This window comes from Balaenoptera physalus (genome assembly GCF_965194825.1).
Source record: "Balaenoptera physalus genome assembly, chromosome: 14".
In the NCBI taxonomy this organism is placed as follows: domain Eukaryota; kingdom Metazoa; phylum Chordata; class Mammalia; order Artiodactyla; family Balaenopteridae; genus Balaenoptera; species Balaenoptera physalus.
Genome location: NC_138893.1, coordinates 59,918,492 through 59,945,319, shown reverse-complemented (window position 1 = coordinate 59,945,319; position 26,828 = coordinate 59,918,492). Strand labels below are relative to the sequence as shown.

Here is a 26,828-nt window from a genome sequence, read left to right as displayed (position 1 = left end):
GCACATTGATTAAATAATTAAGTAAAGGTGTGTAACTTCCTACCTGGCTATAGGGCAATGCACCTCTTTCTTCAATGTGCAGTAAGGAAGGGGGATGAGAATCTGATGGGGCAGAGTGGTAGGCAAAGGAAGAAAATCAACTCCTCTGGGTGCCTAGCAGCTATCAGAAATCATGACTCTCCTCCAAGTGTTTAACAGAAATCACTTGCAAACAGGACACTGTTAGATAATGACACTTCCTGATGTCCTTTGATGTAGAACAAATTAAAAACAGAGAAAAATCTGTGTACTCAAAACATCCCATTGTCTTCAAGTGTGGATTTGGTTTTTCTCAATTAAATTATTATACCACGTGAATGGGTTTTTAGATAGCCTAGAAACGTACTCATAAGAACATAGCTTCCAAATTGGCGATTTTTAAAAGCAAAGCCATGGGTTAGGTAAGGAATGCATAAACAACCCCCAAAGCGGCACTGAATACTTTTTTTTGGCCGTATACGACTGAAAAACTGCCAAGTTCATTTTGATAAGCCTTTGTTAAAAACAATAAACATGCCTGAGCTTGCAAACCATGCCGTTTTGAAGAAAAAGCAATTGAGAAAATTAGAAAATGCTTAAAACTGCGATGTCTGATTAAAAAGAAAAACCTCTGTGGTAACGGATTTACCAATAAGTCACAACACTGTGTCTCCTATTAATATGGAGCAGGGGACAAAATGTAAAGTGAGACAAAATAAAAGCAGAACACCATCTTCATAAATAAATAAGAAGCTACATCTTAAAACTAATACAATTACAGTCCGCAACACTGACACAGGGGCACCAACACGATTGAGAAAACTAATCCTCCCATGCTTCATTAAGTTCAATGTCACCACAATGAGGTCCTTGCATTAAAGGAAGTGTAATTTCAGGGACTCCGAATGAACATACATAAAATAACCAAGTGCAGGAATTTCTATTCACATAGAGTTCACGTATGTCAGTTCATAAAAGTTAAAGTAACTTTAACTGAATTTATTTCTATGTTTGTTTTTCACTGATTATAAAATCAGCAGAATCACAGTATTGGAAGGAAGATAATTTGGAATATTTACATTCATTTCCCAACTTTAGGCAAAATTGAAATTCTCTTCTATCTGCCAAACAAAATCCTGGAAAAATTCTAATGAATTAATTGTAACTTGAGGTCCACAGGATCAAAGTTCTCTGTTTTGTTCACTGACATACCTCAAGTGCCCAGAACAGCACTGGGCACATAGTAGGCACTCAATAAATACCTATTAAATGAAAGTAAATTGAAAGACATAAAAAATGTGCAATGTAATGCTAAAATGCTAAATAAGTCTGTTTAAAATTCCTTTCTCAGCTCTGTTATAGGTTATGGTGTTAATCATAACACACAAATTGTCCTCATATAAGCCACTTTTCTCAAGCCGGCTCCAAAGTCACAAATCACACTTTTAACTCTAACCACCACAGGGAGGTAAGAATCGGAAAAGACTCCAAAGAGAGATGAGGGTAAATTTCATCCATATGTTTTGATTTATTACTTTTCTTCTCCTGGAAGTTCATCTGGGATGTATCTGCATATTCATCTTTGTATTATTATTTGAAGACATGTATTTAAGAATGTGTTATTTAAAATTAAGGGTTTGTATTTTTTAAAATTATACTACAAAGGTGGTTTGACTAAATCAACCTCTCACCTATTTCAGAATCCCACCAGTTAAAATAAATAAATAAATAAATAAAAAATAAGAACAGGAAAATGACATGATTAGGTGATTCTAGTCATCATTTTTGCTCAAAATGCCTGGAAGCAATATGCTTTGAAAATTGAACGGAGTTGGAAGGAGAGGGCCTGGATTCTGGTGCTGGCTCCATCACCAAAGAGCTTAACCAATCCTTGCTTACAGGAAACTGAGCTTCCCAGGCTGTAACGTGAAGAGTTTGACAAGATGACCTCTAAAAAACTGTACAGTTTCCAAGATCCTGTGATTATAAGTGACCAAATCCAGTCACTTAATTACTATTCCTTGGGAGGGTCAGACACCATTGGCTTAGTTTGACATGACATTTATAGGGGGAGAGGGGAGCAAACTATGCAGGGGCAGTTGATTTTAAAAGCTAGTGATCTCGGGGGACTTCCCTGGTGGCGCAGTGGTTAAGAATCCACCTGCCAATGCAGGGGACATGGGTTCAAGCCCTGGTCCGGTAAGATCCCACATGCTGCGGAGCAACAAAGCCCGTGCACCACAACTACTGAGCCCGTGTGCCACAACTACTGAAGCCCGAGCATGCCTAGAGCCCGTGCTCCGCAACAAGAGAAGCCACCGCAAGAAGCCCACACACCGCAAAGAGTAGCCCCTGCTCACGCCAGCCAGCAATGAAGACCCAACACAGCCGAAAAAAAAAAAGCTAGTGATCTCCGATACCCTTGGACATAATGTGTTTCTAAATTTGGAGGATCTGAAGACTTTCCTCCAGGGTTAAGCTGACTGGGCCACCAGAGTGCCCAGCTCTCAGCAAAGAAAAGGTAAGATAAACTAATTAGAGTCCCTTCAAGAATGGAAGGGTTGCACTACTGGGCATATACCCTGAGAAAACCATAATTCAAAAAGAGTCATGTACCACAATGTTCATTGCAGCTCTATTTACAATAGCCAGGACATGGAAGCAACCTAAGTGTCCACTGACAGATGAATGGATAAAGAAGATGTGGCACATATATACAATGGAATATTACTCAGCCATAAAAAGGAACGAAATTGAGTTATTTGTAGTGAGGTGGATGGACCTAGAGACTGTCATACAGAGTGAAGTAAGTCAGAAAGAGAAAAACAAATACCGTATGCTAACACATATATATGGAATCTAAAAAAAAAAAAAAGGTTCTGAAGAACATAGGGGCAGGACAGGAATAAAGACACAGACATAGAGAATGGACTTGAGGACACAGGGAGTGGGAAGGGTAAGCTGGGACGAAGTATGAGAGAGTGGCATGGACATATATACATTACCAAGGGTAAAACAGATAGCTAGTGGGAAGCAGCCGCATAGCACAGGGAGATCAGCTCCGTGCTTTGTGTCCACCTAGATGCGTTGGGTAGGGAGACAAGAGGGAGGAGATATGGGGATGTATGTATATGTATAGCTGATTCACTTTTTTTTTTTTTTCCAAATGCAGAGAAGATTTATTTCATACAAGAGCATAAAAGACATAAATAGAAGACTGTGTGTGTGTGTGTGTGTGTGTGTGTGTGTGTGTGTGTGTGTGTGTTTTCTGGAAGTGGGGGTCATGGATGTCAGGCCTGGAAATATGTGAGGTAGGAAGTGACGAGACAAGCCAGGCCCGTGAGATCAGGTGGGCAAGCCTAGCACCTGAGGTTTGAGCCAAAGAAGGTGGCCTAGTGATCAAGGGACACCAGTGGTGAGCCTGACCCCAGGGCAGTGGTCCTGGTTGTGATTCACTTTATTATACAGCAGAAACTAACACGCCATTGTAAAGCAATTATACTACAATAAAGATGTTAAAAAAAAAAAAAGAAAAGAAAAAGAATGTAAGGGTTGAACCAGTGCCCTGGCAGGTCCCATCCAACTCAACACTAAAAAAATAAGAAAAAAAAGAAAAACAATAGTTACAAGAGATTCCGAATGCTGAGTTGTGAAAGCCGAAGGCTAACCAAAGAGCCCCAGGACTTACTGGAATCGTGCTTTTAAATTTTGCTTCAAACACTTTCCCCTGAATCTGCACTACAGGTATCACTGATTTTCTGTGAGGACAAGAGGCAACTAAGAAATTAAGTCAATTGAAGGTTGTGAGTATTATTACCTGAGGGTGAGGGGAGATTCAAAATAAAGAAATAAGATACACTGGAAACAGAATCCAGAAGAAAGGCGGTCTCTCTTGCACGAGAAGTCTGCATTTGGAAAACACAGGAGATGGGGATCAAAGCCGCTCCCTCTCCAGCCACCTGCCCAGAAACTGCCCGAGCGCCGGCCCAGCACCGTCGGGGCAAGCGGGCACGTGTCTCTCCTCTAAACCAACGGGCGCTCCGAGGGACCGGGTTACGGCGGCGGGCTCCCCGCGCGTCTCACCAGGCGCTGGGGCGGCGGGGAGCCAAGAGAGAGCCCTCCGCCACCTCCGCCCAGCCCAGCCCTAGAGCCCGCCGCCCCGCCGCGAAGGATGCCCGGGTCACCTGAGCCGCCGCGTCCTCAGCACGGCCGAGCGGGAAATAGGACAGAAGGTGAGCCATGTGGCTCCCGGGCCCGAGCGCTGGGGATCCCGGCGCCAGAGCGACCGGCGGGAGACTGCGCCCCGGCAGCCCGGCGGGCCAGCCTCCAGCCCTCCGCAGCCCGCCCAGACCCCGCTCTCCGCCTGCTCCCGCCGGGCCCCGCTGCGTGCTCACCTCGCGTGGACCTCTGCAGCCCGGACGGCCGCGCGCGCGGACATACCCCCGGGGCGCGCCCACGGTGCCGCGTCCCCGCGCGGTGGCCCCTTCGGGGCCCCAGGCGCCGCGGTCCGCGCGTCTGAGGCGCGGGGAGCGGACGGGGCGGAGGCGCCGGCGGTGCTGCGGCGGCTGCCCCGCGGGCAGCGCGGGAGGCGGAGAGCGTGGCGGGGAAAATCCCGGCGCTCGGCCTCCGAAAGGCACCAGCAAGTTCAGCTTCCCGAGCTCTGCCGTGGACTCTCTGGCCGGCGGGTGAATGGGATTTATCCCCGAGATCCGCTCTACGTGCCGCGGCTTGGCGAGGGGTGAGGGGCGCGCGGGAGGAGGGCCGCCTCGCGGTTATGTAATGGATCGGCCCGCCGTGACCCGAGCCAGCTCGCTCTGGGACGGCCCGACCCTCCCCGGCAACTGCAGTGCGTGCCCCTGACCTAGGCAAGCAGAGGGGGCCGGGTGTTCTCAAAAAGAACTTTCCCCTGCAGGCTCAAAGAGCAAAAAGCTCTGCAAGAGGAATCCAGGGACTCCCTTAGGTGTACCTGGCAGGGATCTGGACTCTGCCATACAACCCGTCCCATTTCACAGCGCAGGGAACTGAGGCCCCCAAAGTGTTTAAAACGCTCTTTCTTATTGTTAGATGGACCTAGATTCAACTCTCCTGAAAAGCTCGTGACCTTAGGCAAGTTACTTAAATCTCCGAGCCTTTCTTCACCTATAAAACGACGATAATAATAGCGTCCACTTCCTGTGCTTGCTGAAGAGGACAAAATGAATGCGGCGCAGGAGTCCGGTACGTACGTACGTAACACACCGCCAGTAAAATTACAGCTGCTGCTTGTGCTAAGGTTCGCCCAACTCTCCAAACGTCGCCCTGAAGTCGGCTGTCTCACTGGCCTAAGGAGCTGCCCGAGGGACCTTCCTGTAAATTATGCTCCCTGTCAGAAGCAAAGTCTCCGAACTGACTAGGTCTGATTCCAATTTCTTGGGTTCTACATCCTTTTGCTACTCAACAGCATCGTCACCTGGGACGTTGCTAGAGATGCAAAATCTCAGGCCCAACCCCAGAGCCGTTTAACAAGAATCCCTAGGTGATTTAGTCGGTTGTACTTCAAAGTTTCAGAGTGAGTAAGACTTTCTGGAAAATTTGAGAAGGGGGCTAGAAAGTTATGGCGTGGTGGCGACACAATACCTTAGGGTATTTTAAAAATAGACTGCTAAAAACCTTCCTCATTTTACCCTCCCGCTATTTTGTCTCTTTACCCCCTCCCCAGTTTCCTGCTCTTTAACTATAAAATCTGGATTGAGCTCCTCTTTTCACCTGCAAAAAGCTCTGGGTTACACCTAAGTAATGATTAGTGAAGCTACCTCTAAAACACACAGAAGAATTAGCAAATACGAATTGTAAAAGAACTCATTAGCATTGAAAATGTACTTAAAATGTTGAAGCAGCTGCCAGTTCTGAGCTTTCATCTGTGAAGGTCTTTAGGGTAAAGACTTGAATACTTTTGCAGTTCAGAAAAATACTTCTCTTAGTTAAACATTGCTTTGGGTGGTCAAGAAGACCCATTTTCCACTTAAATAATGTAGGACAACCAGTTATTTATTTTCTCTTCTTTTTTCTTTTTTTTTTTTTTAACATCTTTATTGGAGTATAATTGTTTTACAATGGTGTGTTAGTCCCTGCTTTATAACAAAGTGAATCAGCTATACATATACATACATCCCCATATCTCCTCCCTCTTGCATCTCCCTCCCATCCTCCCTATCCCACCCCTCTAGGTGGTCACAAAGCACCGAGCTGATCTCCCTGTGCTATGCGGCTGCTTCCCATTAGCTATCTATTTTACATTTGGTAGTGTATATATGTCCATGCCACTCTCTACTTCCTCCCAGCTTACCCTTCCCACTCCCCATGTCCTCAAGTCCATTCTCTACGTCTGCATCTTTATTTCTGTCCTGCTCCTAGGTTCTTCATATCCTTTTTTTTTTTAGATTCCATATATATGTGTTAGCACACGGTATTTGTTTTTCTCTTTCTGACTTACTTCACTCTGTGTGACAGTCTCTAGGCCCATCCACCTCACTACAAATGACTCAATTTTGTTTCTTTTTATGGCTGAGTAATATTCCATTGTATATATGTGCCACATCTTCTTTATCCATTCATCTGTTGATGGACCCTTAACGTTGCTTCCATGTCCTGGCTATTGTAAAGAGAGCTGCAATGAACATTGTGGTAGATGACAATTTTTGAATTATGGTTTTCTCAGGGTATATGCCCAGTAGTGGGATGGCTGGGTCGTATGGTAGTTCTATTTTTAGTGTTTTAAGGAACCTCCATACTGTTCTCCATAGTGGCTGTATATGTTTACATTCCCACCAACAGTGCAAGAGGGTTCCCTTTTCTCCACACCCTCTCCAGCATTTATTGCTTGTAGATTTTTTGATGATGGCCATTCTCACTGGTGTGAGGTGATACCTCATTGTAGTTTTGATTTGCATTTCTCTAATGATTAGTGATGTTGAGCATCTTTTCATGTGCTTATTGGCCATCTGTATATCTTCTTTGAAGAAATGTCTATTTAGATCTTCTGCCCATTTTTGGATTGGGTTTTTTTTTTATATTGAGCTGCATGAAATGCTTGTATATTTTGGAGATTAATCCTTTGTCAGTTGCTTCGTTTGCAAATATTTTCTCCCATTCTGAGGGTTGTCTTCTTGTCTTGTTTATGGTTTCCTTTGCTGTGCAAAAGCTTTTAAGTTTCATTAGGTCCCATTTGTTTATTTTTATTTCCATTTCTCTAGGAGGTGGGTCAAAAAGGATCTTGCTGTGATTTATGTCATAGAGCGTTCTGCCTAGTTTCCTCTAAGAGTTTTATAGTGTCTGGCTTTACATTTAGGTCTTTAATCCATTTTGAGTTTATTTTTGTGTATGGTGTTAGGGAGTGTTCTAATTTCATTCTTTTACATGTAGCTGTCCAGTTTTCCCAGCACCCCTTATTGAAGAGGCTGTCTTTTCTCCATTGTATATTCTTGCCTCCTTTATCAAAAATAAGGTGACCGTATGTGTGTGGGTTTATCTGTGGGCTTTCTATCCTGTTCCATTGATCTATATTTCTGTTTTTGTGCCAGTACCATACTGTCTTGATTACCATAGCTTTGTAATATACTCTGAAGTCTGGGAGCCTGATTCCTCCAGCTCCGTTTTTCTTTCTCAAGATTGCTTTGGCTATTCGGGGTCTTTTGTGTTTCCATACAAATTGTGAAATTTTTTGTTCTAGTTCTTTGAAAAATGCCAGTGATAGTTTGATAGGGATTGCATTGAATCTGTAGATTGCTTTGGGTAGTATAGTCATTTTCACAATGTTGATTCTTCCAATCCAAGAACATGGTATATCTCTCCATCTGTTTGTATCATCTTTAATTTCTTTCGTCAGTGTCTTATAGTTTTCTGCATACAGGGTCTTTTGTCTCCTTAGGTAGATTTATTGCTAGGTATTTTATTCCTTTTGTTGCAATGGTAAATGGGAGTGTTTCCTTAATTTGTCTTTCATATTTTTCTTCATTAGTGTATAGAAATGCAAGAGATTTCTGCGCATTAATTTTGTATCCTGTTACTTTACCAAATTCATTGATTAGCTCTAGTAGTTTTCTGGTAGCATCTTTAGGATTATCTATGTATAGTATCATGTTATCTGCAAAGAGTGACGGCTTTACTTCTTCTCTTCCGATTTGGATTCCTTTTATTTCTTTTTCTTCTCTGATTGCTGTGGTGAAAACTTCCAAAACTATGTCGAATAATACCAGTGAGAGTGAAGAAGACAACAACCTTGTCTTGTTCCTGATCTTAGAGGAAATGGTTTCAGTTTTTCACCATTGAGAATTATGTTGGCTGTGGGTTTGTCATAGATGGCCTTTATTATGTTGATGTAAGTTCCCTCTATGCCTACTTTCTGGAGGGTTTTTATCATAAATGGGTGTTGAATTTTGTCAAAGGCTTTTTCTGCATCTATTGAGATGATCATATGGTTTTTCTCCTTCAGTTTGTTAATATGGTTTATCACATTGATTGATTTGCGTATATTGAAGAATCCTTGCATTCCTGGGATAAATCCCATTTGATCATGGTGTATGATCCTTTTAATGTGCTGTTGGATTCTGTTTGCTAGTATTTTGTCGAGGATTTTTGCATCTATGTTCATCAGTGATATTGGCCTGTAGTTTTCTTTCTTTGTGATATCTTTTTCTGGTTTTGGTATCAGGGTGATGGGGGCCTTGTAGAATGAGTTGGGGAGTGTTACTCCCTCTGCTAAATTTTGGAAGAGTTTGAGAAGGATAGGTGTTAGCTCTTCTCTAAATGTTTGATAGAATTCACCTGTGAAGCCATCTGGTCCTGGGATTTTGTTTGTTGGAAGATTTTTAATCACAGTCTCAATTTCAGTGCTTGTGATTGGTCTGTTTATATTTTCTATTTCTTTCTGGTTCAGTCTCGAATGGTTGTGCTTTTCTAAGAATCTGTCCATTTCTTCCAGGTTGTCCATTTTATTGGCATATAGTTGCTTGTAGTAATCACTCATGATCCTTTGTATTTCTGCAGTGTCAGTTGTTACTTCTCCTTTTTCATTTCTAATTCTACTGATTTGAGTCTTTTCCCTTTTTTTCTTGATGAGTCTGGCTAAAGGTTTATCAATTTTGTTTATCTTTTCAAAGAACCAGCTTTTAGTTTTATTGATCTTTGCTATTGTTTCCTTCATTTCTTTTTCATTTATTTCTGCTCTGATCTTTATGATTTCTTTCCTTCTGCTAACTTTGGGGTTTTTTGTTCTTCTTTCTCTAATTGCTTTAGGTGTAGGTTAGGTTGTTTATTTGAGATGTTTCTTGTTTCTTGAGGTAGGATTGTATTGCTATAAATTTCCCTCTTAGAACTGCTTTTGCTGCATCCCATGGGTTTTGGGTCATCGTGTTTTCATTGTCATTTGTTTCTAGGTATTTTTTGATTTCCTCTTTGATTTCTTCAGTGATCTCTTGGTTATTAAGTAGTGTATTGTTTAGCCTCCATGTGTTTGAATTTTTTACAGATTTTTTTTCCTGTAATTGATATCTAGTCTCATAGCATTGTGGTTGGAAAAGATACTTGATATGATTTCACTTTTCTTAAATTTACCAAGGCTTGATTTGTGACCCAAGATCTGATCTATCCTGGAGAATGTTCCATGAGCACTTGAGAAGAAAGCGTATTCTGTTGTTTTTGGATGGAATGTCCTATAAATTATCAGTTAAGTCCATCTTGTTTAATGTATCATTTAAAGCTTGTGTTTCCTTATTTATTTTCATTTTGGATGATCTGTCCATTGGTGAAAGTAGGGTGTTAAAGTCCCCTACTATGATTGTGTTACCATCGATTTCCCCTTTTATGGCTGTTAGCATTTGCCTTATGTATTGAGGTGCTACTATCTTTGGTGCATAAATACTTACAATTGTTATATCTTCTTCTTGGATTGACCCTTTGATCATTATGTAGTGTCCTTCTTTGTCCCTTGTAATAGTCTTTATTTTAAAGTCTATTTTTTCTGATATGAGAATTGCTCCTGAAGCTTCCTTTTGTTTTCCATTTACATGCAATATCTTTTTCCATCCCCTCACTTTCAGTCTGCATGTGTCCCTAGGTCTGAAGTGTGTCTCTTGTAGACAGCAAATATACGGGTCTTGGTTTTGTATCCATTAAGCCAGTCTATGTCTTTTGGTTGGAACATTTAATCCATTTACATTTAAGGTAGTTATGGATATTTATGTTCCTATTACCATTATCTTAATTGTTTTGGGTTTGTTATTGTAGTCCTTTTCTTTCTGTTGTGTTTCCTGCCTAGAGAAGTTCCTTTAGCATTTGTTGTAAAGCTGGTTTTGTGGTGCTGAATTCCCTTAGCTTTTGCTTGTCTGTAAAGGTTTTAATTTCTCCGTCGAATCTGAATGAGATCCTTCCTGGGTAGAGTAATCTTGGTTGTAGGTTTTTCCCTTTCATCATTTAAATATGTCCTGCCACTCCCTTCTGGCTTGCAGAGTTTCTGCTGAAAGATCAGCTGTTAACCTTATTGGGATTCCCTTGAATGTTATTTGTTGCTTTTCCCTTGCTGCTTTTAATATTTTTTCTTTGTATTTAATTTTTGATAGTTTGTGTGTTTCTCCTTGGATTTATCCTGTATGGGACTCCACACTTCCTGGACTTGATTGACTCTTTCCTTTCCCATATTAGGGAAGTTTTCAACTATAATCTCTTCAAATATTTTCTCAGTCCCTTTTGTTTTCTCTTCTTCTTCTGAGACCCCTATAATTCGAATGTTGGTGCGTTTAATGTTGTCGCAGAGGTCTCTGAGACTGTCCTCAATTCTTTTCATTCTTTTTTCTTTATTCTGCTCTGTGGTAGTTATTTCCACTATTTTATCTTCCAGGTCACTTATCTGTTCTTCTGCCTCAGTTATACTGCTTGATTCCTTCTAGAGAACTTTTAATTTCATTTAAACTTTTAATTTCATTTCATTGTGTTGTTCATCCTTGTTTGTTTGCTCTTTAGTTCTTCTAGGTCCTTGTTAAACGTTTCTTGTATTTTCTCCATTCTATTTCCAAGATTTTGGATCATGTTTACTATCATTACTCTGAATTCTTTTTCAGGTAGACTCCCTATTTCCTCTTCATTTGTTAGGCCTGGTGGGTTTTTACCTTGCTCCTTCATCTGCTGTGTGTTTCTGTGTCTTCTCATTTCACTTAACTTACTGTGTTTGGGGTCTCCTTTTCGCAGGTTGCAGGTTCGTAGTTCCTGTTGTTTTTGGTGTCTGCTCCCAGTAGCTAAGGTTGGTTCAATGGGTTGTGTAGGCTTTCTGGTGGAGGGGACTGGTGCCTGTTGTCTGGTGGATGAGGCTGGATCTTGTCTTTCTGGTGAGCAGGACCACATCCGGTGGTGTGTTTTGGGGTGTCTGTGACCTTATTATGATTTTAGGCAGCCTCTCTGCTAATGGGTGTGATTGTGTTCCTGTCTTGCTAGTTGTTTGGCATAGGGTGTCCAGCACTGTACCTTGCTGGTCGTTGAGTGGAGTTGGGTCTTAGTGTTGAGATGGAGATCTCTGGGAGAGCTTTTGCCATTTGATACTATGTGGAGCCAGGAGGTCTCTGTTGGACCAATGTCCTGAACTTGGCTCTCCCACCTCAGAGGCACAGGCCTGACACCTGGCTGGAGCACCAAGACCCTGTCAGCCACACGGCTCAGAAGAAAAGGGAGAAAAAAATTAATAATTTAATTAAATTAAAAGTTAATAAAATTAAAAATTAGAAAATTATTAAAAATAGGGACTTCCCTGGTGGCGCAGTGGTTGAGAGTCTGCCTGCCAGTGCAGGGGACACGGGTTCGAGCCCTGGTCTGGGAAGATCCCACATGCCGCGGAGCAACTAAGCCCGTGAGCCACAACTACTGAGCCTGCGCGTCTGGAGCCTGTGCTCCGCAACGGGAGAGGCCGCGACAGTGAGAGGCCCGTGCACCGCGATGAAGAGTGGCCCCCGCTCGCCGCAACTGGAGAAAGCCCTCGCACAGAAACGAAGACCCAACACAGCCAAAAATAAATAAATAAATAAATAAATTTATTTAAAAAAAAAAAAAATAAAAAAATAAAAAATTTAAAAGTAATTAAGAAAAAGGAAAAAAAGAAAGAAAGAAACAAAGAAGAGAGCAACCAAACCAAAAAACAAATCCACCAATGATAACAAGCGCTAAAAACTATACTAAACGAACAACAACAACAACAAAAAACGGACAGATAGAACCCTAGGACAAATGGTAGAAGCAAAGCTATACAGACAAAATCACACTAAGAAGCATACACATACACACTCACAAAAAAGAGAAAAAGGAAAAATATATCTATATCTATATATATAAAAAAAAGAAGAGAGCAACCAAATCAATAAACAAATCTACCAATGATAATAAACTTTAAATACCAAACTAAGATAAACATAAAATCAGAAACAAATTAGATGCAGAAAGCAAACCCCAAGTCTACAGTTGCTCCCAAAGTCCACTGCCTCAATTGTGGGATGATTCATTGTCTATTCAGGTATTCCAGAGATGCAGGGTACATCAAGTTGATTGTGGAGACTTAATCCGCTGCTCCTGAGGCTGCTGGGAGAAATTTCCCTTTCTCTTCTTCGTTCGCACAGCTTCCGGGTTCAGCTTTGGATTTGGCCCCGCCTCTGCGTGTAGGTCGCCTGAGGGGGTCTGTTCTTTGCTCAGACAGGATGGGGTTAAAGGAGCAGCTGATTCAGGGGCTCTGGCTCACACAGGCCAGGGAGAGGGAGGGGTACGGAATGGGGGGTGAGCCTGCGGCGGCAGAGGCCAGCATGACATTGCACCAGCCTGTGGCGTGCCATGCGTTCTCCCAGGGAAATTGTCCCTGGATCACGGGACGCTGGCAGTGGCGGGCTGCACAGGCTCCCGGGAGGGGAGGTGTGGAGAGTGACCTGTGCTCGCACACAGGCTTCTTGGTGGCGGCAGCAGCAGCCTTAGCGTCTCCTGCCCGTCTCTGGTGTCTGCGCTGATAGCCGCGGCTGGTGCCCATCTCTGGAGCTTGTTTAGGCAGTGCTCTGAATCCCCTCTCCTCGTGCACCCCGAAACAATGGTCTCTTGCCTCTTAGGCACGTCCAGACTTTTTCCCAGACTCACTCCCGTCTAGCCGTGGCGCACTAGCCCCCTTCAGGCTGTGTTCACGCAGCCAACCCCAGTCCTCTCCCTGGGGTCTGACCTCCGAAGCCCGAGCCTCAGCTCCCAGCCCCCGCCCGTCCCGGCGGGTGAGCAGACAAGCCTCTCGGGCTGGTGAGTGCTGGTCGGCACCGATCCTCTGTGCGGGAATCTCTCCGCTTTGCCCTCCGCACCCCTGTGGCTGCGCTCTCCTCCGTGGCTCTGAAGCTTCCCCACCTCCACCCCCTGTCCCCGCCAGCGAAGGGGCTTCCTAGTGTGTGGAAACTTTTCCTCCTTCACAGCTCCCTCCCAGAGGGGCAGGTCCCATCCCTGTTCTTTTGTCTCTGTTTTTTCTTTTTTCTTTCGTCCTACCCAGGTACGTGGGGAGTTTCTTGCCTTTTGGGAGGTCTGAGTTCTTCTGCCAGCGTTCAGTCGGTGTTCTGTAGGAGTTGTTCCACATGTAGATGTATTTCTGATGTATTTGTGGGGAGGAAGGTGGTCTCCACGTCTTACTCCTCTGCCATCTTGAAGGTCTCTCTTCCAACCAGTTATTTTTTAGAGTTTTGAAGAAGAGAAAGAAAACCTCACAGGCTTTCCTCCATCTAAGTCACCAGTTACAGGGACTCTAGCAAAGCACAGAGCAATTCTTTTGTTTATGTCATTAAATGCTGTGTGCGTGTGTTTGTTCAGATTTAGCTCGGCTGATTCTCTCTCTGGCAGAATGATTTTCGTCTTTTGAGAAGTGAGTAACTGTGGATTGTTGATGATGCTGCTGATAGAGAAGGTCACTCCCATCTGCTTCCCCCTTTGGGGCTCCCCCAACTCAAGGCTGTTGAACAAGCTGGTGCCATGGGGTGGGCAGTGTGGAGGTGAAGTAGAAGAAGGCGGAATGAGGAATCTCCTTTCTCTAAGGCTGGAGGGTTGGAGGAGCTGGGAAGGGGAGGAGAAACCCCTTTGCTTGCCTTGGAATCCAACCAGGGAGGAAGGGGGAAATGCAGCATTTCTCCTAAACAGTGCTATCCAATAGAATTTTCTGCAATGGTGGAAATGTTCTATATTGGCACAGTACAAAATGACTATGAAATGTGGCTATTTACATTTAAATTTTAATTAAAATTCAGGTTTTTTGTGTGTTTGTTTCTTAGTGCGAGTCTGTTGCAGTAATCACATTTCAAGTGCTCTGCATCGATGTGCAGCTCGTAGCTGCCATACTGGACAGCAAATAAAACATCTCCTTCATCACAGGAAGTTCTATTGGACAGCGGTGGCTAGAGGCCAGGATTTTGGTGAGGAGGTGAGCCCAGATATTTCAGCTTTTCCTAATTCTACTCAGAATCTCATCTGTCCTAAGGGAAGTGGAGGAATTGATCATTAAACCTAAGCCATTGAGTCCTTGTGAGAGTCAAAATGGGATAATCCATAGAATGTGCTGGACGCCATGCCCTGCACATAGTAAATGTGCAAGAAGTCTTAACCAGTATTCGTATTAATAATAATTTTACATGTTTAAAAGTTGGGGGGGACATGGTACTACAGTTGGATCATTATTAGTTAAATAACCTTTTGCGAATGTGGTCAGCTACTCTGGTACCTCAACTACCATTTATGGCTGTGCTCCAACCCCCTCCCCTAGCTTCTTCCTCCCCTCTCTGAGTTGGACACTACCTGTACTGTTCTGGCCTAGAGACACAGCATACCTAGTCAAATCCCTACCATTTGTAACCAATAAATAACAAGTGTGTGAACTAAAATCATACTGTGCCATGGTTCAGGGGAATCAATTTTCAGATGAGATTCTCAGAAGCATAACACCTTAGGGTACATCCATTATAGAAGGAATTGTTTGTTCCTGTTATTTGGTCAAACAAGGATGTGTGGACTCAGCAGAGAGAAACGAGAACATTGGTTCCAGATAAATAATATTTGGGGTGTCCACGTCAGACTGGAAGCTACCAGAAGGTTGGGGGTAGGGGATGGAAATGTGAAGCTTTTGCCTAAATAGAATTTGAAAGTTTATTTCCATGGCTAATAGAGATTCTAAGGATAACTACAAACAGCATAAAAAAGATGCAAGTATATTATGCTGTCAGTTATACAAATGAGGGCAGCACATGGAATGGGAAATTGTGATTCTTCCCAGAACACCAAGAAACAGACTTCTGAATAAGCTTTTCTCAAATTCCTGTTCTTCTGACTTCTTTCATAAGATCACATCCTATGGGCACCTTTCAGATTCCACTTTCTTTATTGTCTTCCTTGGTTCCTTTTTCATCACATCACTTCTTTTCTTATGAAGGTTTTCTTAGAATTTATAGCCCCTATTTCTCTGCTTTCCCTTCTTTGCCCAAATCCTGATCTCCCTCTTGTCATGACTGTGGCTAACACCTGCCCGTCAGAAGCAGTGCGTTTCCAATTCTGACCTCTCTCTGAACTCCATTTATCACCAGACCCCCAGTGGATACTGTCACTTAAATCCTCCCCACCCCATCACTTCCAATGTTAACCTATCATAGGAACTTGCTAGCTGGGTGACCTTGGATAAGTTACATAACAACTCAAAACTTCAGTTTCTTCACTTATGAAACAAGCAAAATAACAACACCTTCCTTCCAGGGCTACTGTGAAGGTTAAATGAGATATATATGTGTGAAGTGCCTAGCACAGTAGCTAATGCATAGTAAGTACTTAATCAGTGTTAGCAGAATGATTCACAATAGCCAAGATATGGAAACGACCTACGTGTCTGTTGACCGATGAATGGATAAAGAAGATGTGATCTATATATATACATATATATACACACAATGGAATATTATTCAGTCATAAAACAAGAAGATCCTGCCATTTGCGACAACATGGATGAACCTGGAAGACATAATGCTATGTGAATAAGCCAGACACAGAAAGACAAATACTGTATGATCTCACTTATATGTGGAATCTAAAAAATTTAAATTCACAGAAGCAGAGAATAGAACAGTGGTTGCCAGGGCCTGGGTGTTATGGGAAATGGGGTCAAAGGGTATAAACTTTTACTTATAAGATGCATAAATTCTGGGGATCTAATGTACAGCATGGTGACTATAGTTAATAATACTGTATTGTGTACTGAAATTTGCAAAGTGAGTAGGTCTTAAGTGTTCTCACCACACACACACACAAAAGGTAACTATATTAGGTGATGGGTGTTTCAGTTAGCTTGGTTGTGGGAATCATTTCACAATGTATACATATATCATATCATCACACTGTACACTTTAAGTATATTGAATTTTCATTTGTCAATTATGCCTCAATAAAGTTGAGGGGAAAATTAAAAATAAAATAAATGTTAGCTGAACATACAGCAAATACAAATACTCTTCCCTTGACCCCATAGAATATAAGCTATTTGATGGCAGAAAACTTCTCAGTCTCATTTACTGTTCCCCCAGTGCTGACAGAGTAGGAACTTCAATAAATCTTTGTGGAATGAGTGAATGTTAGTTACGCATCACCTTTGTTGTCACCTCTGTGATTCTTCCTCTTATAGATTCATTCGATTAGGATTTATGACATTTATTCTGAGCTAAGTCAGCAACCGTGAGCAGGACCAAGATAGCCCCACACTATGACTCTCTTCCTAGTTCAGGGCTGCTGTGCAGGTTGAGAGTTCTCTGACCCAGCTAGGACTCCTTCCGAGAACACATCGGGGATAAGAAAGTTTACATGGAGAATGGGAAAGCGAGAGAAACTGCTGGTTTTGTCACCCAACCAGATGTGGAGTATGACCCAAAAAACGATGAGAAAGTCCCCATGGTCTGCCCCACAGACTTTGTGACCTGCCCTTTCTTGCTCCCATAGGATCAGCACGAAGGTCCTACTGATTTTAATAACACTGAGCTTTGTTTCCCAGTTAATTTCTTCAAAATCTTTCAAATGACTGCTCAAACTTTTATGTCATTTTTTCCTGAATTATGCATTTGGGTTTAGCGTTTGGTTTCTCCAAATCAGATTTAAATAAAATTATCTAATTTTCATCATGTTAAGAGATGATGTACACCTCTTTCCCTTCTCTAAACAGCTGTTGGGAGAGCTGTGAGGAATTTAGTGACTTCCTATAATGTCCCAGGCCCTGTGTATAGATTTCCTTTGAGTCTCACAGTACCTATTTTCCAATTGAGGGTAAGTGGCTTAGAGTGGTTAAATAAATTACCCAATATTATACAACTAGAAAACTGTGCTGGTATATGAAATCAGGTCTGTCTACTCTGGGATAGATTGATTGCAAGAACAGCTGGGGTTCTCCATCCCTGTTTCCATATCCTTTGCAATGTGAATTAGCTCTGCCCATGGGGAAGTGGGGCCTGTTTCCCCACCCCTTGAATCAGTGGGGAAGAGGAACAGTGGTGGGCCAGTGCTGAGTCTAGATATTAGGGGGCCATGCCACCACTGGCTCTCTCTCAGTACCCTGCATCACCATGAGAATGAGCCTGAGCTAGCCTACTGGAAGATGAGCAAACACATGGGGCCAAGCTCAGTCAGCTCAGTCACCCCAGCCAAGGCCCCAGACACCAGGAGAGCCAGACCAACATTAGCAGAGCCAGCTGCTACCCCCTTGGCAGGCTTCAGGGGCATGAGTGAGCCCACCTAGACCAGCTCAGATCAGCAGAACTGCCCAGCCTACATGCTCACGCACAAAAATAAAAGTTTCCTGTTGTAGCCACTGCAGGGTTGTTGTGGTTTGTCATGCAGCGTTATTTAGCCAAGAGATGACTACTATAAATTCAGTGTCTGCAGATCTTGTATTTACTTTAGAAGAGTATAAGAGAAAAGTTTTTGCGAACACATCTATCAGAAGTCTTTTTTCCCCAGTTTTTATTGTGCTAGTATGTTCTTTTCAATGACTCAAGGGGAAAAAAAGTGTTGTGAGCAATATATTAGAAGGGAAAATAAATAATTTGTGTTTAATGGGCCAACTTAATGAGCGACTACATTGCAAACTGAACTACAGTGCCTGTCTCTCCATCTCTACCATCAGACAAATCCAACGCAAACAAATCAACCAGTATTTTTGAGTGTCTAGCCTGTGCGCAGTACAATAGTATTTAAGACAGCGTTCCTGTCTTCAAGGAATTTACAATCTAGTTGAAGTAACCACGCAAATGAGAGAAGTTGAATAACAATAAAAGATTTCAAAAACACCGTCACCACAATCTAACATTTCAAAAAGAAAAGGTGCATGATCATTTTGATAAAGGAAGTCAACACCTGCTAGAATTCAGAGAAGCTAAATGCTTGGGACAGATGCTGCTTAAGATAAAGGCTGACTTTACAGGTGAGCCTGGAATTCCTTGGAGCATGTCAGTAAGCAGATAAGGAGGCTCTCATGGTAGGTGAAACTGCAGGTAACAATATTAGCAGTGGGAAAGTGCAAGGTGTATTTGGCAGTGAGTAAATAAGTCATTTTGACGAGAACAGGGAAAATCAATAGGACAAAGTGACTGATTAGATAGGGAGTGAAAGAGACACGAGAAGCATGTGTGTCTCCAGCCGGGAGGATGGTGATCATTAACAGAGAGAGGAGTTAAGAGGTGGCAGTTGGTGAACTATTCAATATATGACACGTGGAGCTTGAGATGGGAGTGAAATCCCCAGCAGACTGTTGGAAATTTAGGTCAGGGGCCAAGGGAGAAGGTCACAGTTAGAGATAAGGCTCGAAAATCTTCAGAGCAAGAGAGCTGAGATGAAACCAGAGCAGGAGGACACGGCCTCCTCGGGGAATGCTCGCAATGTCTAGTGGGGGAGATAGGATAGATGCACAGCTGACTGCTAAGCGGGATGGAGCGAGTGCCTCATGAGTCACATAAGCGTGATAACCATTCAGAGGCAGGAGAGAGGTGTACACCAGCAGAGCGGAAACATTCTCTTTCAAGAGAAGAATGAGTGATAATAAGCAGGACCTGCTCATAGCAGGACCAGACGACTTCTGTAAGTCATTGGAAGGGATGCATTGTTCCAGCTAGACAGCTCACCTGCTAACATCAGAAACACAGGGAAGGCTGGTTAGACTTTATTTGCAAAAAAAACAACCAGCCAGCTTTGTTTGGGGCTGATTTACCCTTTTTGATTCTCTGTGTTGATCTTCTTAATGGATTAATTAGCAAGTTTCTGCTTCACCTTTATTCATTTTTGATAAATTCAGAAAGTGCAAATTGAAGCAAGCATTTGATGAGGATAAAGCCAATCCAAATAAATAAGGCATCGATGTAAAAGAACAATGGCCAAATGCCCCTTTAGTTTCTGTGCTAAAGTATATCTTAATAGTTATACAAATTAACACATACTGGGTACTATTGTATCAGTCTTTTTCAGCAGAGACACATTTATACATTCATATGAACTAGTTCTCGTGATTATAGTTGATGACATGATAGCATCATTAAGCGAAGAAAATATAATTCATCCCAACCACTGGAAGAACCACTCAAAGAGTTTCTAGCAATATAAATAATAGCCATTGGTTCTATTTTATTTCAGTAGAGTGTGAAGAGTGGAAAAACACAAAGTGAAAAAAAAGGCTACCTTGGTTTTTATACATTTATAAAAAAAAGCCATAAGTCTGCCAGCAAACGGCTTGCCAGTTGCTTTAAGTGTTTCCAACCAATCTGAAGGTTAGTTGAAAGCAGTGTATCTTGTAAGCAGACACATCAACATTAACCTTCTGGTCTATATCTGCTCCAAGTGCTCTGTTCCAGAAACACTACATGTAGGAACCGGTATGTTAATAGGCTTTCCAAACGGCTCAGCACCCTAAAATTGAAGAACCATGACCTAGGTATCCTAGGGAGACCCAAGGATAGTTGGGAAGGCGCCCCAGTGGACAGGACCCAGACCTCCCCTTTTCCTTTTCTCCTTTAAGCAGAGCAGCTCTCCTCTATGATTTTATTGTGTTGGGCTTCCAATCCATTCCATTCATCAAGCCAGAAATATAAGAGCCATCCCTTACCTCCCACATCAATCCGTCTGCACGTCCTGTCAATGAACTCATCAAAATCTAGCTCAAAATCTGCCTCACTTTTTTCCATCTGCGTTGCCAGCACCCTAATCCCGCTTGCCGCCTTCTCTTGCCTACTCCCGTCATAGCAGCCTAACCCATCTACTTGTTTTTGCTCTAAGCCTCTGCCATGAGAACACCAAGAATTTTTTTCTCAAAACTTAAATTAGATCACATTGCCTTGCAGCTTATAACTTTTCTATGGCTCCCAAAGCACCAATCTGGGCTCCTCTGACCATGGCCCATAAGTGTGTCATGCCCCTGCCTATCGCTGCATCATCTTGTGCCGCATTCCCCATGTCTGTTTTTTTTCTTAGCATCAAGCCAAGGACGTAGAGTCTTTACATCTGTTCTTCCTCCTGCCTGGAAAGCTCTTCATCTTTTTTTTTTTTTTTTTTTTTAATTGCAAAGACCTCAACTTAAATATCACCTCCCCAGAGGTCTTCTAAGACCACTCTATTTAAACTCAATCTCTCTCCTCCATTATTCTCCATCTTAGCACTTTCTTTCTCCTTCATAATTTTTATCTCAACTGGAGTTTTTTGTTGCTGTTTGCTTTCATTTTGTTTGGCCCTAAACTAAAAGCTCAGTGAGAATAGGAACCATGCCCATCGTGTTCACCATTGTGCCTCTGGTACCTAGCATGGTGCTTGGCATATATCAGGAACTCAGTTATTGGATGAATGAATGGTTTAAAGGATTCGAAGTTTTCAAGGTGTGGAGTCCCTGAGATAGACAAGTTAGACATTTTGGTTGGGGTGAGAGTGTGCATTTAGAAATTAAATTCCATTCCAGAGTTATACTGGTGACCAGTGATCTGAAATTCTCAAGCCCATGCTCTTCCAGCCTAGTGGAGCTAGATCACATTATTGTTGGGAAACTTCTATGAAGCTAAAAGGTTGTTTTGCCCCTTATGAAGAGAGATGTATTCCTGTTTATCTGTAAGTACAAATTTATCACAATAAGAAATAAGAATTTGAGCTCTTTGGGGGAGAATGCCAATTGATTATACAGCATGCATTATTAATACTTATTATGGTTATATTAAAACTCATATGAATCTCATGTAATCTCATTTTAAAAGTATAGGCTTTTGGCCAAGAACATTATGACTATCTAGTTTGGCATTAGCATCATCTGGAGAGGGTCTAAGGCAGGATTATTGAAGTAGATTTGACTGCTTGCTAACAGTGCGTTGTATTTCCCATCACCGATGGAGGGGGGCGTGGAAGAGTAGGGGGTGGTATCGTGCTGGGAGGGGTGGGATGGATGAGGATGATGAGAACTAGCTCTAAGCTCCCTTCCAACTGCTTCTGATTCTTCAATTCCAGCTGAGCCAATTCAGCCTAACTAAACAGTTACTGAGGGCCTTCTGAGTGCCAGGAACTGAGCTGGGAGCATGACCGTGAACAATTTAGACACCCACTCTGCCCTAACAGAATCTGGAGACGGTCAGTGAGAGGTGAACACGACCTGGTAAAACCAGATGGTGACATCAGTCAGCACTTGGCTGTCCTCTTGGAATGTCAGTGTGGCACAAGAATTAGCCACGTGTAGTGAACAATCAAAAAATTAGCACTTTCTTAAATGGTATAAAATATTTCTAGCCCCCATATAAGAAAAATGACCACTGGACATGTTTGAAATGGCCCCAGAATTTGAAGTCCCAACTGGCTTCACTTAAATGTTCCTTCATCCCCTCATTTGTTTGAGCTCTTTAGCAATACCTACATGTTTATTGTATTTCCTGTGTGATATTGAGCCATTTTTTTCTTAATATAATAGTAAAATCCATATGCACTTCTCTTATTAGATTTATGAAATAATGGAATGTCTGACTTACCCAGAATTTCTTGATATGTAAACCTGCAGCTGTTTTCCAATACCCTGTTGTGTTCATAGTTACTTATTCAAATTTGATAGAACCATCATGGTGCTGATTTGTAACTCATGGCAGCCAGAGCATCTTTTACTTTCTCATTAGCCTCTCTGCAATAATCATCATTTTCCACATTAGGTACTACATTCATTGTTAGTATAAATCATACTCTTCTGAATTGTCTCAACACCAACATTGCCAAGTAGCTGGCTCATTTCGCACCTACCTTTTATTTAAGTTGACAATAGTTGTCTCACTGGTTGTAAGACATTTCCTCCACTTTTTTCAGCTATTTTATGACTTAGAGGAAAAAATACAGATTATGTGATGATGTTGGGCAAGTCATTAACTTCTCTGGGCCTGTTATTTAATCTGTAGAATTAGAGGATTTAATTAGGTTAGAGGTTAAGCTACTGGACAAGGAGGCAAATTTAGCTCTCAGATGAGCTTGGAATGGCCTTCACAGCATTGAGATAATTCATTGGCAGCTCTCTAAAATTGGGAGATTTCCCATGAAACTCCAGATTTCTGGCTTCTCTTTGAAAGATCAACATCTGAATTCCCTTGACAAATCTGGCTCCAGAGACTGCTTGCCTGCATCTCACATCCTTCTCACATTCACTAGTGACAGGGGAGGAAGACACAGCTAGCCCCTCGCATTTCTCTTCTGATAGCACCTGAAGATGGTTACACCGCATGCCCTGTTCCTGCTGAAAGCTAACGGGAGACTTAGAAAAACCAGACTCAGAAAGGGAAGCTCTCTTAATGGCCTAGAAAATTCCTTGAGGAAAGAGAAAAACAGCGACCTCACCTATACCGTAGCCTTTGGCCACTGTCCATGTTGTGGTCTTGCATTGCTCAATAGTTATCATGGTTTGGGTTAATACATTTGTTTAAAAAAACTTGGGGGGAGGGGTGGGGTGGAGGACAAGGTGATTTATCTTGACTCCTTGCCCTTCCTGGTTCTGTGAATCCACCTTCCTTAAAACAGTTCTTTCTGTTTGGTAACTTTAGGAGAAGGTGTGTGTGTGTTGAGGGGAGCAGGTCTTGTTTTGGGTTTAAAAAAAAAAAAAGAGAGAAGAAAATTCTAGCCTGAGCTTATTGGGAGAGAGTGGTCTTTAAATTAGACACCTATTCTTCACTTAACTGCAGACCCCAACTGGCCCATTTTATTTATTTATCTGTCTGGCCCCTCTAGGCGTCTGAGTTTCCACTAGGTAATCTCTAAATTCCCTTCCATCTTAACAAACCTAAACGTTTTAAAGATATTCTTTCAAAGGGGCCGAGCCTCTGCAGGCAGGTATATCCCTCCCTCCCTCTCCTGACAGAATATCACCAGTCTAAACACAAAGATACAACCCTTGTCTGGGTTCCATTAAATCCCCAGAAAAATCCCTAGCACATAGAAGGCACTTAGTAAATATTTGTGGAATGAAGTATTCAGGGTTAGCAATTACCTTTGGAAAGGATCTATGGTGATTAACAGAGCAAATTAGTGTTTAAGAGAGCCCAGACAATCACCTTAATGGCAATATCATTATATTTTATGTTACCCAGTAGAGAGGGATAGCCAGCCTAAAATGCTTCGGTTTAAATATTTTGTTGTTTTTTAAACTTCCTATTAACATGTCCTGGGTATAAATACAGTCAGGCTTTTAGATTTCAATTTTATTTCTACAGAAGGATAGGTATATATTCCAGGCAGTAGTGAAGAAAAACAGTAAGCCTGGTCTTAAAGGAATAAGGATTTGCCTCCTTAACTAAGATAGGCTTAAAAAAAAGCACTTCATGAAAATCAGGTTTCTGAACGGAGCCAGGGCGGGGAATAGGTGGCAGAACGCTGCCCCCTTGTGTTTAGTATTAGAACTTACAACCTAAGTGCCCACACAGATACGGAGAACAAACTAGTGGTTACCAGAGAGGAGAGGGAAGGGGGAGGGGCAAGATAGGGGTAGAAGATTAAGAGATACAAACTTCAATGTACAAAATAAATAAGCAACAAGGATATATTGTACAGCACAGGGAAATATAGCCATTATTTTGTAATAATTTTAAGTGGAGTATAATCTATAAAAATACTGAATCACTACGTTGATCACCTGAAACTAATATTGTAAATCAGCTATACTTCAGTTAAGTTAATTAATTAATTAAAAGTTCAATCTGGAAAGGTAAAAGAAAAGAATGCTGCAGTATTTGGAAAAGTACACATAAATAATCTTCTCAGAGGAAGAGATTGAGAAAACTGCCTCATTTGACTTCAGTATAAACTAGCAATCCTAACAAACCAGCCGGCAGCGCTGGATGGAGAGCAAAGATTTTAGACATTTAAAATTACTTAAAAAACCCACCAACAAATACATATTGAACATCTAGATGGAAGTCGTTAGAATGGAGGTGGTGTATAAGATCATGGAGTTCCAAGGAAGAATTCCACACCCCTAAATTTGGATGGTTCTTTGTAGGGTTTAATTGCGCCTACTTCTCTGCAAGACAGGGAGCTTTGTGCCGACGACCACCCTTCCTTCAAAGCCTTACCATCCTAAACCCCATGCCTCAAGACTGTCAAAGAGTTGATACCACTTTGCCTTGTCTGTTATTGAGAACTAGTCTAATATTGATAACAATATCTAACATTTTATGGAATATATACATTTGCCATGCACTGTTCTATGTGTTTTACATACATTCAGTCATTCACTCTGCATAATGACCCAGCGAGGGGAATATTAGTATTGTCTCATTTTACAAGTGAGTAACCAAGCCACGGAAAGATTACTCTGTTACGAGGTACCCACTGGTAAGCTGGCGAGGCTGACTACTCACTCTGTCATGCTGTCTCTCGATGACAATAGCTAGCCGGAGGGCCTCCAAAAATTGTTCTGCAGGTTGTTCATTGTGCAAGGTTGCTGCCCAAGGGAGCTTGGGAACAGTAATCCAATCCCCACTCAGCTTGCCAAACTGTAAGCCTGCAGGGCTGCATCTGCCCAGAGAGGTCTTTACCTAATTAGCAAAAAGGTGCTGGGAGCCAAGTACTGAATTGAATGCTTTGTATTATCTCATTTCATCCATTTGTCCCCAGGCCTCTGCCCATTCTGTTTTCAAGACCCCAGTGCTTCCTACACATGCAAAGAACTCTGTATTGCTTATGTTTTAAGAACTTTAGGGCACATGAATCATTTGTAGACCTCCCTATGAACACCACTTACTTGCTTTGATTTTTTTTGTCTGTCAAAAGATGCTCCAGGTGTTAACTGCTTGGGCAGCTTTAATTAAGCAACTAGGTCAACTAGGGGAGAACGCACAACTTTGAAATAAGCTGTTAATAATTTAAAACATAAACTATTTTAAACCTATATTTTCTGCATCTTTAGTAGCAATATTTGTATCCAGTAATTTACTCATTTTGCATACAACAAACACTTCTTTTTTTGTTTGGTTGGGTTTTTTTGTTTTTTGTTTTTTTGGGACCGCCAGGCACTATTTGGTAATGAGAATTCAATAAACAATAAAATTATTGTTACCCTAAATAAACTCCTAGTCAAATAAAGGAGAAATATAGGAAATTGAACTCATTATTACTTATTTATCATTACATATTTAAGGGTTATTATATGTCAAATTCTCTTGGGCACTAAAGGTATAAAGAAGCTCTGAACTATTATCACCAGACAGGACAAATGCTTCTCATACTAAAATATATTTCAGTCAAGTCAAAGTTACCGCGCCTAACTAAACTAAACAAACTAGGAGTATCCAGTACAGAGATCACTTACTTAAAAGTGCTGTAATTTCCTCACAGAATCTTCTCGTACCACTCTCTCTGATGATAGTCTCAGGAAGATACTCAAAATGGAATTGCTTTTTAAACTGTTAAAATTCTTGAGAAGCCCTGAGCTTAATGACACTGTCTACCTTAAAGAGAATAACATTTTAATGCATAATATAAACACTGATGTGTATGAATCTTTAAGTCCTCAAAATTAGTAACAATTAGCATAGTGCTTCCCAGATTACAGTGCATTTTCACAGTCATTTTTCACTTGATACTCATAAAACCCGACAAGCAAGGTTTTAATTTACTTTCATCTCTTTCTAGAGGATTAAGCAAGCCCAGTGAGATTTGTCCATGGTCCTTTAGGTAATAGGCGGAGCCAGGTCTATAAATCAAACCGAGTATCATGTAGATTTCACAATGACATTACAAAATCCCCTATAGTATTTTGTTATTCCAGTCTTGACTGGGGTATTATTATTTACTGCCAGCTTAATAACAAGATTCAAGCTACAATAATTCAGTATGAAATAGATATTTTAAAAACACATCTGAAAAGTAATCTCTACTTACCCAGAAGCCACTGTTGCTTATAACAGCATGTCATGGCCAGATCCACGACATACTGTATGCTGTAGTGTCAAAGCATCCGTAATGGCTGATTCGTTAGGACTCATTTGGCTTTGCAGTGAAAGCAGTTCTTGATATAATTTTACAGTGTAATTTAGTTAATTTCACTAAATAGTATTGGGACAGACCAGGAAATTCCCAAGAAAGTAATGCCATCTAGAGGTAAAATCAGGCAGATGACATGTACCTGCAACAAACTGCAAATAAAATATATAGAATAGTTTATTTAACCATAAAAAGGAATGAAATATTAATACGTGCCACATCATGGATGAATCTTGAAAATATTGTGCTAAGTCAAAGAACCCAGACACAAAAGATTATGTACTGTATGATTCCAT

The 26,828-nt window shown here is 41.7% G+C and overlaps 1 protein-coding gene and 1 long non-coding RNA gene across 12 annotated transcripts in view; one reads left to right on the top strand and one right to left on the bottom strand.

Annotated features, from left to right (window-relative positions):
• The window catches only part of SLC16A12 (solute carrier family 16 member 12), a 98,464-nt gene extending 93,962 nt beyond the window's left edge, over nt 1-4,502 (bottom strand). For 3 of the 5 annotated variants that reach the window (XM_082423779.1, XM_082423784.1, XM_082423785.1), the window contains exon 1: nt 4,413-4,502. The gene's annotated coding sequence lies outside the window, so the exon portion shown is untranslated. The remainder of the gene's footprint in view (nt 1-4,412) is intronic. The other 2 variants (XM_082423781.1, XM_082423783.1) reach the window with 2 other exon arrangements.
• Nucleotides 3,836-26,828, top strand: part of LOC309642391 — a 102,346-nt gene continuing 79,353 nt past the window's right edge. For 6 of the 7 annotated variants that reach the window (XR_014253136.1, XR_014253137.1, XR_014253138.1 and 3 more), the window contains exons 1-3: nt 3,836-4,250; nt 5,083-5,235; nt 14,313-14,461. This is a non-coding gene — a long non-coding RNA (uncharacterized lncRNA). Of the gene's footprint in view, nt 4,251-4,673; nt 4,757-5,082; nt 5,236-14,312; nt 14,462-26,828 lie in introns of those variants that run through there. The other variant, XR_014253142.1, reaches the window with a different exon arrangement.